Below are 12,756 nucleotides of genomic sequence, written 5' to 3' on the forward strand. Positions count from 1 at the left end.
TTACGGAAGCGAAAGCTGGACTCCCTACAGGCGACATATTGAACAGCTTGAACAGACGCAGCAACGTCATCTAAGACAGATAATGCACATCAGATGGTTCCACAAAGTTTCGAATGCAGAAGTCTTGAAGCGCGCGTGTTGTACAACAATTGAGACTCAAGTAACGAGGGCCCGACTCAGATGGAGCGGCCACATTCTGAGGATGCAAGACACAAGACTCCCCAAAATAGCTCTATACGGCGAACTCACTGAGGGAGCCCGGAAACCAGGAGGCCAGTATAAGCGGTTTAAGGATACACTACATCAATCCCTAAAATCAGTTAATGCTAATCATAACTGGGAACAACTAGCGTTAGACAGGTCACAGTGGAGGTCTTTGGTCCGCAGTTATAATGGAGAATCGAGAAGGATACAGCGGCGGCCAGATCTGGTTGGAGACTATCCATGCCCTGAGTGTGGAAGGATCTGCAGGTCACGGTTGGGTCTCTTTAGTCACAGGAGGGCACACAGTCGCAACTAGCACTAAGAAGTTACAAGTCTGTTCGAATTTTTTTTTTTTTCTTCTTCTTTTTGTAGATTTATTCCCGGTAACGGGATACAGCAATGAATGAATGAATTCATCGCTGCTTTCGTTTTGTCGATTGCTTGTTTGATATGATTTTTCCAGGTAAGTCCTTTGTCAAGCGTTATTCCTAAATATTTGGCTTCATTTTTTCCAGTCGATTTCTTCGCCGTCAACATACAGTTTTGTTGTGGGTCGCAGTCTTCTCTTCTGTAGTAATATTGCTTGGCTCTTTCGTCCATTGAGCTTGATTTTCCACTTTATGCACCAGTCATTTGTTTCGTCAATCGACTGTTGTAGAACTCGTTCTATTATGTCAGGGTTTCGGTGTCGAGTTGCTATGCCTGAGTCGTCAGCATATAACGTTAGCATGGTTCTTGGATTTTTCGGAATATCGTGGATGTATATGTTGTACAGAAGTGGCCCAAGTACTGATCCTTGGGGTACTCCAGCCTCTATATCTCTTGTTGAGGAGCATTCTCCTCCCACTTTTACGTAAAATCTTCTATTTTTGAGATAATTCCGTATCAACTTGCATATTTTGATCGAATATCCAGCACATCTCATCTTATATATTAATCCTTCATGCCATACTCTGTCGAATGCTCTGGCGACGTCTAGTTAAATAAGACCTGTAGCTTGTTCATTTTGGAATCCCTCTGTTATGTACTCTGTGAGCCTTAATAATTGTTGTTCAGTTGAATGCTCTCTCCGAACTGTTCTGGTGGTATTAGTTCCAGATTTTCGGTTTCCTCATTTAGCCTCGTGGCGATAATTCTTTCTACTACTTTTCCTAACGCCGACAGTAGACTTATCGGTCTGTAGTTTTGTGGAAACTTCTTCTCTTTGAATGGTTTATTGAATACTATGACTTCTGCTGTTTTCCATTTTTCTGGGTAGTGTTCTGTCCTCATAATTCCATTCGCGATATTTGTTAGAGCGGCTTTACCTTTTCTAGGTAATTTCTTCAACATAACGTTCGTTATTTTATCGCTTCCGGGAGCTTTCCTCTTCTTCAAACTTCTAATTATTTCCCTGATTTCATTTGGCGATGTTGGCTTGTCTATTTCAGCAGTCGCTGGTAATTCATCCATTTGTTCATCATTTTCTTCAACCAGTTCTTCCAAATCTTCATTATCGTCGTCTATCCTGTAATTTATTCTCGACTCTCGTTCGATCGAGTCCGCCAATGCATCTGCCTTATCAGTATTGGTATATGCCATTCCCCTTTCTCCGGGTAGGGGTGGAATTTTAGTCTTTTCTCCTCGTAGGCTTTTTTGCATTCTCCATGCAGAATGCCCAGAAAATGTATTGCCCCGAAGGATCACTCCCCAGAAAATACCGCCCACTACCTCCTGATTGGCCGACTGACCGAAGGTCAATTATCTGTCATCTTTGTCTAACCATTTATGAAGTTTGAAAGAAGTTAGGCACAGTTTTTTGATATGATTATACAAGTTGGAACAAATATGGGGATTTAATTTTAAATTTTGTACAGCTGACAGCTGACCATAGATAACCTAACCTGTTTGTTTATATTTACATAACCGATACAGTCGGAGCCGGAAACTTTCTGATTTTTATTCGACTTATTAAACTAATTGAATGAGACCATTGATATTGATACTTTGAAAGCAATCTGATGATTAAATGCATTAAGAGTTCTTCTTTTGGGTACATCAAACTCTCCATTTTCCAAAAATAAAAGTAGGTATCGAATGAATTGTACAGAACAAATACCATTCTATTCAGTTATATATTATATATTTTTTTAGGTAATATTAGATGATCGAAATACTCAAAATCTGGAGCATTCTCAAATAACAAAACTAAAATTTTAAATGATAATCAAATGTGATTTAAACCAATACATTTTATTGACGAGTAGAATAAGTATCTGTTTTGAAGTGGTCAGTGAGAGTCGGCAATCTCAAGTTCCCGATACTTATCACATTCAATCCCTCAAGAAAAGGCAGAATTTTCTTGAATTGAATAAATTATATGGATTACAAGAGACATTGTATGAAAACGTTATAACATTCTCCTCAAATATGATTTCCCAAAGAAGATAATATATGAATACTGATGGAAGAATCAATTTTGGCCCGCAAGATGCCTTTTAATATAAAATATTTCAGCTTATTTCGTGAAAAGTTATTATTCGTACAATTCACTGCTAGGGAGAAAGGGTTTTTTACTGGAGCTCTTTTATCATACACCAGATTGTGTGGTATCCCGTCACATTAAACTCTACTAAAACTTTATCTCATACTGTTGCTTTACTCATTGTTGGATGTTGAATTGAATAAATTATATGGATTACAAATGGTAGGATTCATAAAAAAAAACGTGAAAATATTTTTATTTCACTCGCATTGTTATGCTTATTATCAAAAAAATATATCGTGGGCAAACAATCAAAACCCACTAAATCCCTTTTTTTTGGTAAAATGACATTTTATCACCTGTAAAAGACCTTTAACTCCAAAACCATCTTTCCAAGCAATCTATAACCTTCATAATTTACATCAAGCCCTCAATAGTCTAACGTTCAACAGTAAAAACCTATCAAGTCCACTTAGGGGAATTCTCAGAATGCAATGGACTTATTGGGTTATGATTGTATGCTCACGATATATAGATAGATGTAATCAATCAATCAATCAATGATCGAAGTAACATTTTATTTATGTCAACATTACACATTAAGGCTTACATTAATTGTGAATGAGCTGTAAACAGTGAATTATTGATTTGAGACTGTACGCTTCACAGTTCACATTCACATTCACATTTTTTCCGAGTATATTCTTGATATATCATTTCATATTTCATGTATTTTCAAGTGAAATAGAAATTTTTCATATCTCTTTTCTTTCATTTCACAAATCCTATCACTATTTCAATATTACAATATCTTTGAAAATGGAGATTTAGCAGAGTCGGAATGGGATTGAAGAGCAACAGAGAGCAAATTTTTCTTGGGATGGGTCAGAATTAATTTTTCTTCGGAATTATGAGTGTATAATAATAATGAAGAAAATTTTTCTTGATTGAAATGTTCATTAAGGTTTCATAAAAAACTATGCTATAATGAGTTTTAATTATTTGAGGGAATAATAGAAAACAGTGTGTAATTGTAACATTAAGATACGAAAAAGAAGAAATTAAGAATAATACTAATAACAGAGACATGACTAATATGACTAATAATTATCAGATACAAACAAATAAATTGTATGATGACTGTAAGTTTCAATTTTTACAATGGCTTGGGTCAGGACCGTCAAAGCTTCGGCGGGCCTTGGTACATAGAGAAATTACAGGCCCCCCGTTGGTTTTAGGTGTTAGCATTGTATAAAATATTCAGTAAGGGCGATCCTACGGGCGGGGATAAAGAGGGTAATTACCCCTCCAGAGCCCACAACGATTTCGATTTCATTCATGAAAAAACTGAGAAAAAACAATATTATATAATGAAATGAAAAGAAGAGATTCCTTGTACAATTTTAAGAGAAAAATATGCCAGCTCTGGACACTTGCAAATCATGTATTCAGCTGTTTCTGCTTCTGATCGACAGAGACTACAAATCTCATCTGCTGACTCACCCATACGGTGAAAATGATATTTGTACCGACAGTGCCCTGTCAGCAGTCCCACCATCACCCGAGGCTCAGCTCGTGACAACTTTAGCAGTTTTCTGGTGTAGGTCGGTGAAATCATCATGAATTTCTTTGACTGAGTAAGTCCAGGAGTGTTTCTCCAGAGGGTTAGTCTGTTGTTCAACTCCCATTGTTGGATCCCATTTGTATTGGTATTTTCCGAGCCCACAGAAAGGCTAAGGTCCAGCAGGATGCTCTTTTTGCAAGTTCATCGGCTTTCTCGTTTCCTTCAACAACACTACAGTGCCCTGGGTCACATATATAGAGTCACTTTGTTGTCTCTGGCCAGTTGCTTCATGGTATTACGGCACTCCCATGTCAGCAGAGATCTCTGGCAGTGTGATTCCAGGGACCTCGGCGTGGCCTGGCTGTCCTCGGTGATATAGATATGCGCACCTTTGTTCATTTTAAGACACTCCTGAATGCATACGTAAACAGCCAGTGTCTAGGTCTTTAAAATAGAGGGTTCACCTCCCAGGGCTTTGGAGATCCTCAATTTAGGTCCATATCCGCCAATGCCAATGCCTAATTTTGACCCATCAGTAAACCACGTGGGTGACTTTTTGTCCAAACGATTTACGAAACTTATACTGCACTAGGACGGTCAGCTATGACAGTTTCAAAGGGCGTTTCGAAATCGAAAATGATTGGCATAACATCCAATGGTTTTGCCAAGAGGTTTGAGTCCAATTGATTCAATATCCTCATATGTCCAACCCAGTTTCTGGGTTGGAGATTCCCGTTAAGGGATGTTCTTATTGCTACTAGAAACATTTCCTCACATGTAAGTGTAGGGGAGGCAGACCAAGTGTGGCCTCAAGCGCTCCTGTAGGAGATGTATGAATAGCTCCCCTAGCACCAACACAGGCCATCCTTTGCAGTTTCTGCAGCAGAGGCTGCGTGTGGTGACCTCTTCTCTTTTTGTTCACCATGCTAGAGACGCATAGTTGACAATAGGGCGTACCACCGCTGTGTATAGCTACAGTACCATTTTCGGTTTCATGTCCCAAGTCTTTCCAAAGAGTCTTTTGCAAGCCCACATCGCCGCCGTGACTCTGGAAAGAGTCTTATATATGTGTTTTCTCCAGTTGAGTGGACTGTCCAAGAAGACACCTAGATATTTGCACTCACTGGAGTACTTCAGAGACTGGCCATTCAGGACCAGCCCTCTGAAGTCGAGATTCCTTTTTCTTGTGAACAGAATCAGTGTTGTCTTCGAGGGATTGACAGTTAGCCCCTCCTCCTCGCACCACTTTTCGATAATCCTGAGAGCGGTTTGCATTAGGCTGCTCAGTGGGCCTTCAAGCTTGCCTCTCACAGTCACCACTATGTCGTCGGCGTATGCCAGGGCTATAAAAGCCACCTGCCGTTAGCCTCTCCAGAAGACCGTCCATGACCAGACTCCACAGCAGAGGTGATAGTACCCCTCCTTGAGGGCATATCCTGCACGTTAACACGGTCACTTCAGTTTCCCCCAGGTAGGCTGCGACGGTTCTCCCTTTCAACAGAGCTGATATCCACTTAACAGTGGAGGGTTCTATCCCTTTCCGTTTAGCTGCATTGAATATGGAAACATGTAGGGTATTATCGATCGGAAAAAAAGGTATATAAAAAAAATGTTAATTTTGACCTCAAGAATCAAGGGTTCTTGTAAGCGTTGTTTAGTAGATCAACTATGCACCCCTTTTACGATAGTTATACAGGGTGTTCTACAAGCTCTATGACAAACTTTGACAGATGGTAGCTGTGCTTATTCTGAACATTTTTTTTCCTATGAACATATGTCCGATTCGTTTTTGTTTAGAAGATACAAGCATTTGAAAAATCGTATTTTTATGTTCAAATCATAATTCTTTTTTTTTTTTTTAGTATGTCATTTATTTGAAAAAATTACAATCTACTCATATATGGTATTAAGTAATTTTGATGTAAGTTACAACATGAAAGTGAAATGTCCAGTGACATTTCTACTTATTCTGCACTAGTCTAGTGGTGCTGTGGGAGATCTTCAGGCCATGATTTTTTGAGTCTTCTGATGTTTGGTCCTCCTGCGTACAGATTCTGGATAAGATCGTTAGAGTGTCTCTGTAGTCGTTTTTGGTATTTAGCAGAGGCGGTTTTGATGACATCAGTTACGTATGGGGTTTCGAGATCTTCATGTAATCTTTGGTTTCTAACGTACCATGGTGCGTTAGCTATTGTTCGAAGAGTTTTTGATTGGAATCTCTGAATTATTTTAATTCTCGTTGGTTTCGCACAACCCTATAATTGTACGCCGTATGACCATATCGGTTTTAAAATTGCTTTGTACACTGTCATTTTGTTTTGGATGGATAGTTTTGATTTTTTTCCGACTAACCAGTACATTTTTTTGAGTTTGATGTCAAGATGTTTTCTTTTTGCTAATATATGTTTTTCCCATGTGAGCCGTTGATCTAGGTGCATGCCTAGGTATTTTACTTCCTTTTTGGTAGGTATTGCTTTTCCATTTAAAGTTACTTTGGGGCAAGTGCTGGTTCTTGTGGTGAATATGACTTGGACTTATTTGGTCTGATTTATGGTCATCCTCCATGTTTTGTACCAGTTGTCAAGTTTGTTTAGGTGATCTTGAATGTTTTTGGAGGTGGCCAAGGGGTCGTCATCTGAGGACAGTATAGCTACATCGTCAGCAAATGCAGCAATGATTGTATTCGGAGTTTCGGGCAGGTCAGCTGTGTAAAGTAGGTACAGGAAAGGCCCTAGGACACTTCCTTGTGGTACGCCAGATTTGAGGGAAAAGTATCCTGATGTTACATCATTGTATTTGACGGAGCACTTTCTATCGGAGAGGTAGGACTTCAGTAAAAGGTAATAGTTGTTATTAAGGTTTCTTTTTATTTTATAAAGCAAACCTGAATGCCAAACTTTGTCGAATGCCTGGGAGATATCTAGAAATACGCCGTTGCAATAGCATTCATTTTCAAGAGAGTTGGCTATTTCATTAACTATTCTGTGGGCTTGCTTAATTGTTGACATTTTTTGCCGAAATTCAAATTGGTAATCAGGAAGAAGGATGTTCGTTTCATGGTCCTCTTGAATTCTTTTTAGTAGCAGTCTCTCAAATATTTTTCCTGGTATTGACAGAAGGCTAATTGGTCTATATGACGCTGGTTCGTGTAGTGGTTTGCCATCTTTGTGTATAATAACCATGTCCATAATATGGGAAAGTAACTTAGATTTAGCATTCTATTGTAAATGGTGGTTAGGAACACTATTGCTTTTTTTGGTAGCCTTTTGAGGATCTGTGCAGTTATCAAATCATAACCAAGGGCTTTGTTGTTTTTTAGTTTGCGTATTTCAGCTTTCACTTCTTTGGGAGTTATTGATTTGATTGGTAACGATAATTGGCATGATGCTTCTAAAAACTCTTTGACATCGATTGTTAGCCCTGGTGTTCCTTCAGGTTCTACAAATATCTTAGGCAGATGTGAAGCAAAGGCATCCGCCTTTTCTTTGCTTGATCGTGCCCAACCATTGTTCTTATCGGGCTGATATGTGGTGTTGGTCTTTTAAATTTTTTTGTGGCATTCCATAGGCTGTGATCTGCTGTAGTCAAGCTTTCTGTGTAGGCTTTGAACGACGCATTTTGGACATCTCTTTGTGCTGCCGAGAGAACCCGAGTTAATCTTCTATACTGATGGAGATCGTTGATGTTTCGTGACTGTTGCCAAATTTTCCTTGCCCTTCTTTTTTCAGATATAAGTTGTCGTATGTGGAGAGGAGTGCTTAAATAATTTGATACTTCTTGTGGGTTCAAGGGAGTAGCATGCCAAGCTGCTTGTTGAATCGTACTGGTGAAATGTTCCACTGCTTCATCTAATTGAGTTGGGTCTTTAATACTCATGTTGCTCAGGTTTTCAGTAATATAGTTGCTGAAGTGTTCCCATTTTGTATGTTTTGAGGCTAATTTGGGTGGAAGCTTTGTTTGTATGGGTATACTGTTTGGCTAACAACAACAGGCGTGTGATCAGATGTTAAATCATAATGTGATTCCAATAGGCAATTTTGTGTTGGAATACCGTTCACTACAAAAAAAATCAAGAAGGTCAGGTAGTTTTCTTGTGTCTGTTGGCCAGTATGTGGGCTCTCCGTTTGAAAGGTGTTCATAATGTTTGTCATTCATAGCCCGGTGTAGGTTACGCCCCTTGGTTGTTGTAAGTCTGGAGCCCCAATTTGTATTCTTGGCATTCCAGTCACCGCCCACAATGAATCGGCTTCCAAGAGTGCTGAAGAATTCCTTATACGTGTCTGTTGAGATTGTATGTCGTGGTGGACAGTATACTGATGTTACGCGTAGATTTCCGTTGTTGGTTTTGATCTTAACAGTCGTAGCCTGAATGGCATCCGTTTGAAATTTTTCTAGTTCGTGATGGGATATGCATTTTTTTATTATTATAGCTGATCCTCCATGAGTAGTTCCATCAGGATGAATTGTGTGGTAGACTGTGTAGAATGGAATAGTAAATACTGTTCGACTGGTGAAATGTGTCTCAAAAATCAGTAGGATGTCTATCTTGTTGAGATCTAGGAATGTTTGGATCTCTTGTTTGCGATTCATCAGACCGTTGGCATTCCATGTTGCAATTCGGAGAATATTATTAGCCATTATGGGTTCATTTTGCTTGCAAGGGTAGTGAGTAGATTCAACATTATGGTGTTCTGGTTCAGTAGTTGTGTAAACAGGCTTTTGAATTCATCAAGAAATGCTGATAACTCCTGGTTAAGGTTAGAAGGTGTCTGTTCCTGATTTTTATTAGTTGTCGCTTCAGCATAGGTTCGTGGAATTTGTGTTTGTGGTATTTGGTTGTTTGATGGTGTTTGGGTTTTTGGCGGAAGGCTTGAGGTATTAGTTTGTAGGCGAATGGTGTTTCTGGGATGGCTTTTCTGTACAAGGTCTTTATATACTTGGCAACCCCTATAGTTGGCCGGATGATTACCGTTGCACAAGACGTATTTTGCTGGTGTATTTTTCTGTTTTTGGCAAATTTTTGTGTCGTGTTGTTCTCCGCATTTTACGCAGTTGTAAGGTCTATAACAGTATGCTTTGGAGTGGCCGTATCCCTGGCATCTCATACATTGTATCAATCCTCGCTTCTTTCTTGGTGGTTCTATGTTGACTCTGGTTCTATTTATAAATTGAATATCATAAACAGTTTTGTTGTTAGGTTGGGGCTCAAGATCAACGAAAAACATATGCAATGGTTCTCTTGTTGCTCTATGTTTCACATTTATAATGTTACGAACATTGTGTCCAGCTTCGTGAAGTTCGTTTTTGATTTCCTCAATCGGAACTGTGTGATGAAGGTTCCTAATGACCACTCTATATGCTCGTTCTTCGCGTATTTGGTAAGTGTGGTAGATTATTTCTTCCTTTCTCAGGTGTGCAGATAGTTTTCTGTAGGTGTCTACTGTGTGCGCGCTTATTTTAATTTTGTCGTTTGCTAGCACTCTTGTGTAAAATGAGTCTTTCTCTATTATCTGTGTGAAGCTATTCAACATTGCCTTATAGTCAGCAACGTCGTAGATAAAAATCGGTGGTGGAGTTGGCATTTTGTTTTCGTTGTTGGCTTGTTTCTTTTCATTTCCGTTGATATTATCGTTTTGGTCCCTAGTTGATGTTGTTGCTAGCGGTGAGAATCTATTATTTGTTGGTGTTGTGGGCGGACTAGGAGTTTGGGTGGCTGATCTCTTGCGTTTTTTCGCCACCTGCCAGGTATTTTTGCTGTTTGTTTCCATGCTTTCGTCAAGATGTGGATGTATTTGTTGCAGTGATAAATTCCTTGATTATCCTTGATTTATTTCGCTTAATGGGAACCCTCGAAACGGGTCGCTTATTTGGTCATCGGACATTTCTTGTAGGTGTGTGGAACACTTTATATTTATCTGTTATCGTCCGGCACGCGCCAGATCTGATAAAAACATCACAACAATATGTTCGCTTTTCAGATTAGAGTTTATTATCGGAATATTATTGTCTTTTCTCACTTTGTTCCGCGAAAACTTTGAACTGTTTTATTTTTCACTTAATTCAGAATTTTTGGCAAGCTAGCTCGATCAATCCGGGTTTTTAACTCCCGGAGTCGGTGGCTGATTGCTGTCGTATTCAAAATATTCGAAAACGAATGCTATGATAATCCAAATCATAATTCATAATAATAAATGTAAATTTTGAAACTATAAAAATTGTTCAAATTGTCCAAGCTTCGGCTTGAATGCAATAAACTTCACATTGACGAATTAAGGATGCCGTTACTCGAAGGATCAGATTTCGGTCGTTTCGTATTTGTTTCGTTGGATCTTGAATTATATCAAGCAATTGTTGATGAGATTGAATTTCAACATGATAAACAAGCTGCTTCTTATGTCCCCATAAATAATAATCTAAGGGATTTAGATCAGGCGAACGAAGTGGCCATATGGGGGTGCAGAGCTGAAGTGAACCAAGTCCATTCAGCCTAGTTTTGAGATGAATGGCTTAAAAGTTGTTTATCACCAATTAATTCAAAAGAGACTTCTTTATTCATTATTATTCTTGTGTAAGCATATGCTTACATTCTAACCTTTTAAAATCTAAAGAAGTCACTTTTGAATTAATTGGTGATAAACAACTTCTTAGTAATTCATCTCAAAACTAGGCTGAATGGACTTGGTTCACTTCAGCTCTAAACCCCTCATATATTGGTCCTTGACCTATTATTCAGTCAACGGACTACTTGCCTCCCTCTATTTGGTAATGCACCATCGTGCTGATACCACATATTTCAAACAATATTGAGCTCTAAGTTATCAATGAAGTCCAAAAAATTTTTATACAAATCTGCATTCAAACGATCATTTAAAACATGTACTGGTATCAAATCATTTTTTAAAATCCCACCTACTTTTATAGGAAAAAAATGTTCAAAAAAAGCACAGCTACCATCTGTCAATCGATTCCAAACAATGTTCAGATGAAAACTAACATCCTGGTCACAAAACAAAACTATCCTTTTGTTTTGTTGCTCAGGATGTTCGTTTTCTGGTCTCAACAAGGTCAATATTGAAATTCAATACAAGGAATAGAATTCGAATTTGCCCCTCAATTATAAAACAGAAAACTGTTATTAAACAGCTTTTCTGTATTGATAATACGTTTTCAGCGCCATCTCATTGTCAAATGTGTTTTCACTGGCCAAAATGTAGTCGGTTTTTAGTACTAGCGATATGAGGGTGTTTCCTATCTTTCTACTCTATAATCTTTGCTGTAAACGTTTATACAACATCCTATGAAAAATATGCATAAGTTTCCTATAATATTGTGAGAATATTTACACAATAATTTAAAGAACCATTTAATTCAACACAACAAAACGGTCCATTAGATCATGACAAAGAAATATTCGTGGGACAATAATATTACAGCGATTACAGGGCCAAATTGTCGTATTAAAAAAAAATTGAAGGGCTATTTTGCTAGTTGGGTAATTTCGATAGTAGGTACATCAATTTTTCATCCCCTCTTACCAATGAAAATGAATTTTCCATGTACAAACATGAACCAGCGAAAAACAAACGAACCTGAATAGTTTGAAAAGTTGCATTTTATGGTGCCAACATCACACTTTTTCTTTTTAATTTGGTTTATTTGGTTTTATTTTGGTTTTTATATGGTTCTGTGTGTGAACAAATTAAATAATTGCCTAGAATGTAGTGGACTTACGTTCAATGAACGATCTATACAATTAAGAACACTTTTCCGCAATTAGGCTCTGCTCAGAAAATGCACCGAGAAAACTTATGTTTCCATATCTCTCAAACGGTGCCTGGACAAATGAAAATGAAAGGTGGACAAACTGGACCTACGATGGACAAACTACCCTGAAATTTTGATTCAAAAATTTTCATTTGGGGGTGCTATAACTTCACATAGCTGATTAGATTTAAAAAAAAATGTAACTAATGATGGGAAATTTGCTTGTCTACAAGTTGAAATTTATTTTATTTTATTGATAGGAACATACACTTTACTTATTTCATTATACGGTTTACTACTACTATTGTATTCAGGGTGAGTCTTTGACTAATCAAAGACTATTCGTACGAGCTCGTACAAATATTTGAACCCTAGATTTTTGAATCGAAGAAATAGAAAATGAAATGATCAGAAGCGGATAATATACAATTGAGTTGTCCGTAATTCATATGAAATGAATATAGCCTCCAAAACTACCGATTTAGTCTACAAAAGCGAATATAATTTTTTTCAATCTCTGAATTGTCATATCTCACGCTCATATCGATCGGTTCACAATATACTTATCCCTGAATAATAATATTTTCGTTGTTAACCTTTCTGCTTAAATTGTGGTAGTTATTATATATAGTGATAATTGATTCACATTCTTTGTTGATACTGTTGATAGTAGACAAAGATGCCCCATTATCTAGGGCATTTCATTTGTGAAATGAAGGTAGGACATATGAAAAATTTCTATTTCACTCGAAAATGTTGG

The sequence above is a fragment of the Coccinella septempunctata genome, chromosome 5, assembly GCF_907165205.1.
Source record: "Coccinella septempunctata chromosome 5, icCocSept1.1, whole genome shotgun sequence".
NCBI classification, from domain to species: domain Eukaryota; kingdom Metazoa; phylum Arthropoda; class Insecta; order Coleoptera; family Coccinellidae; genus Coccinella; species Coccinella septempunctata.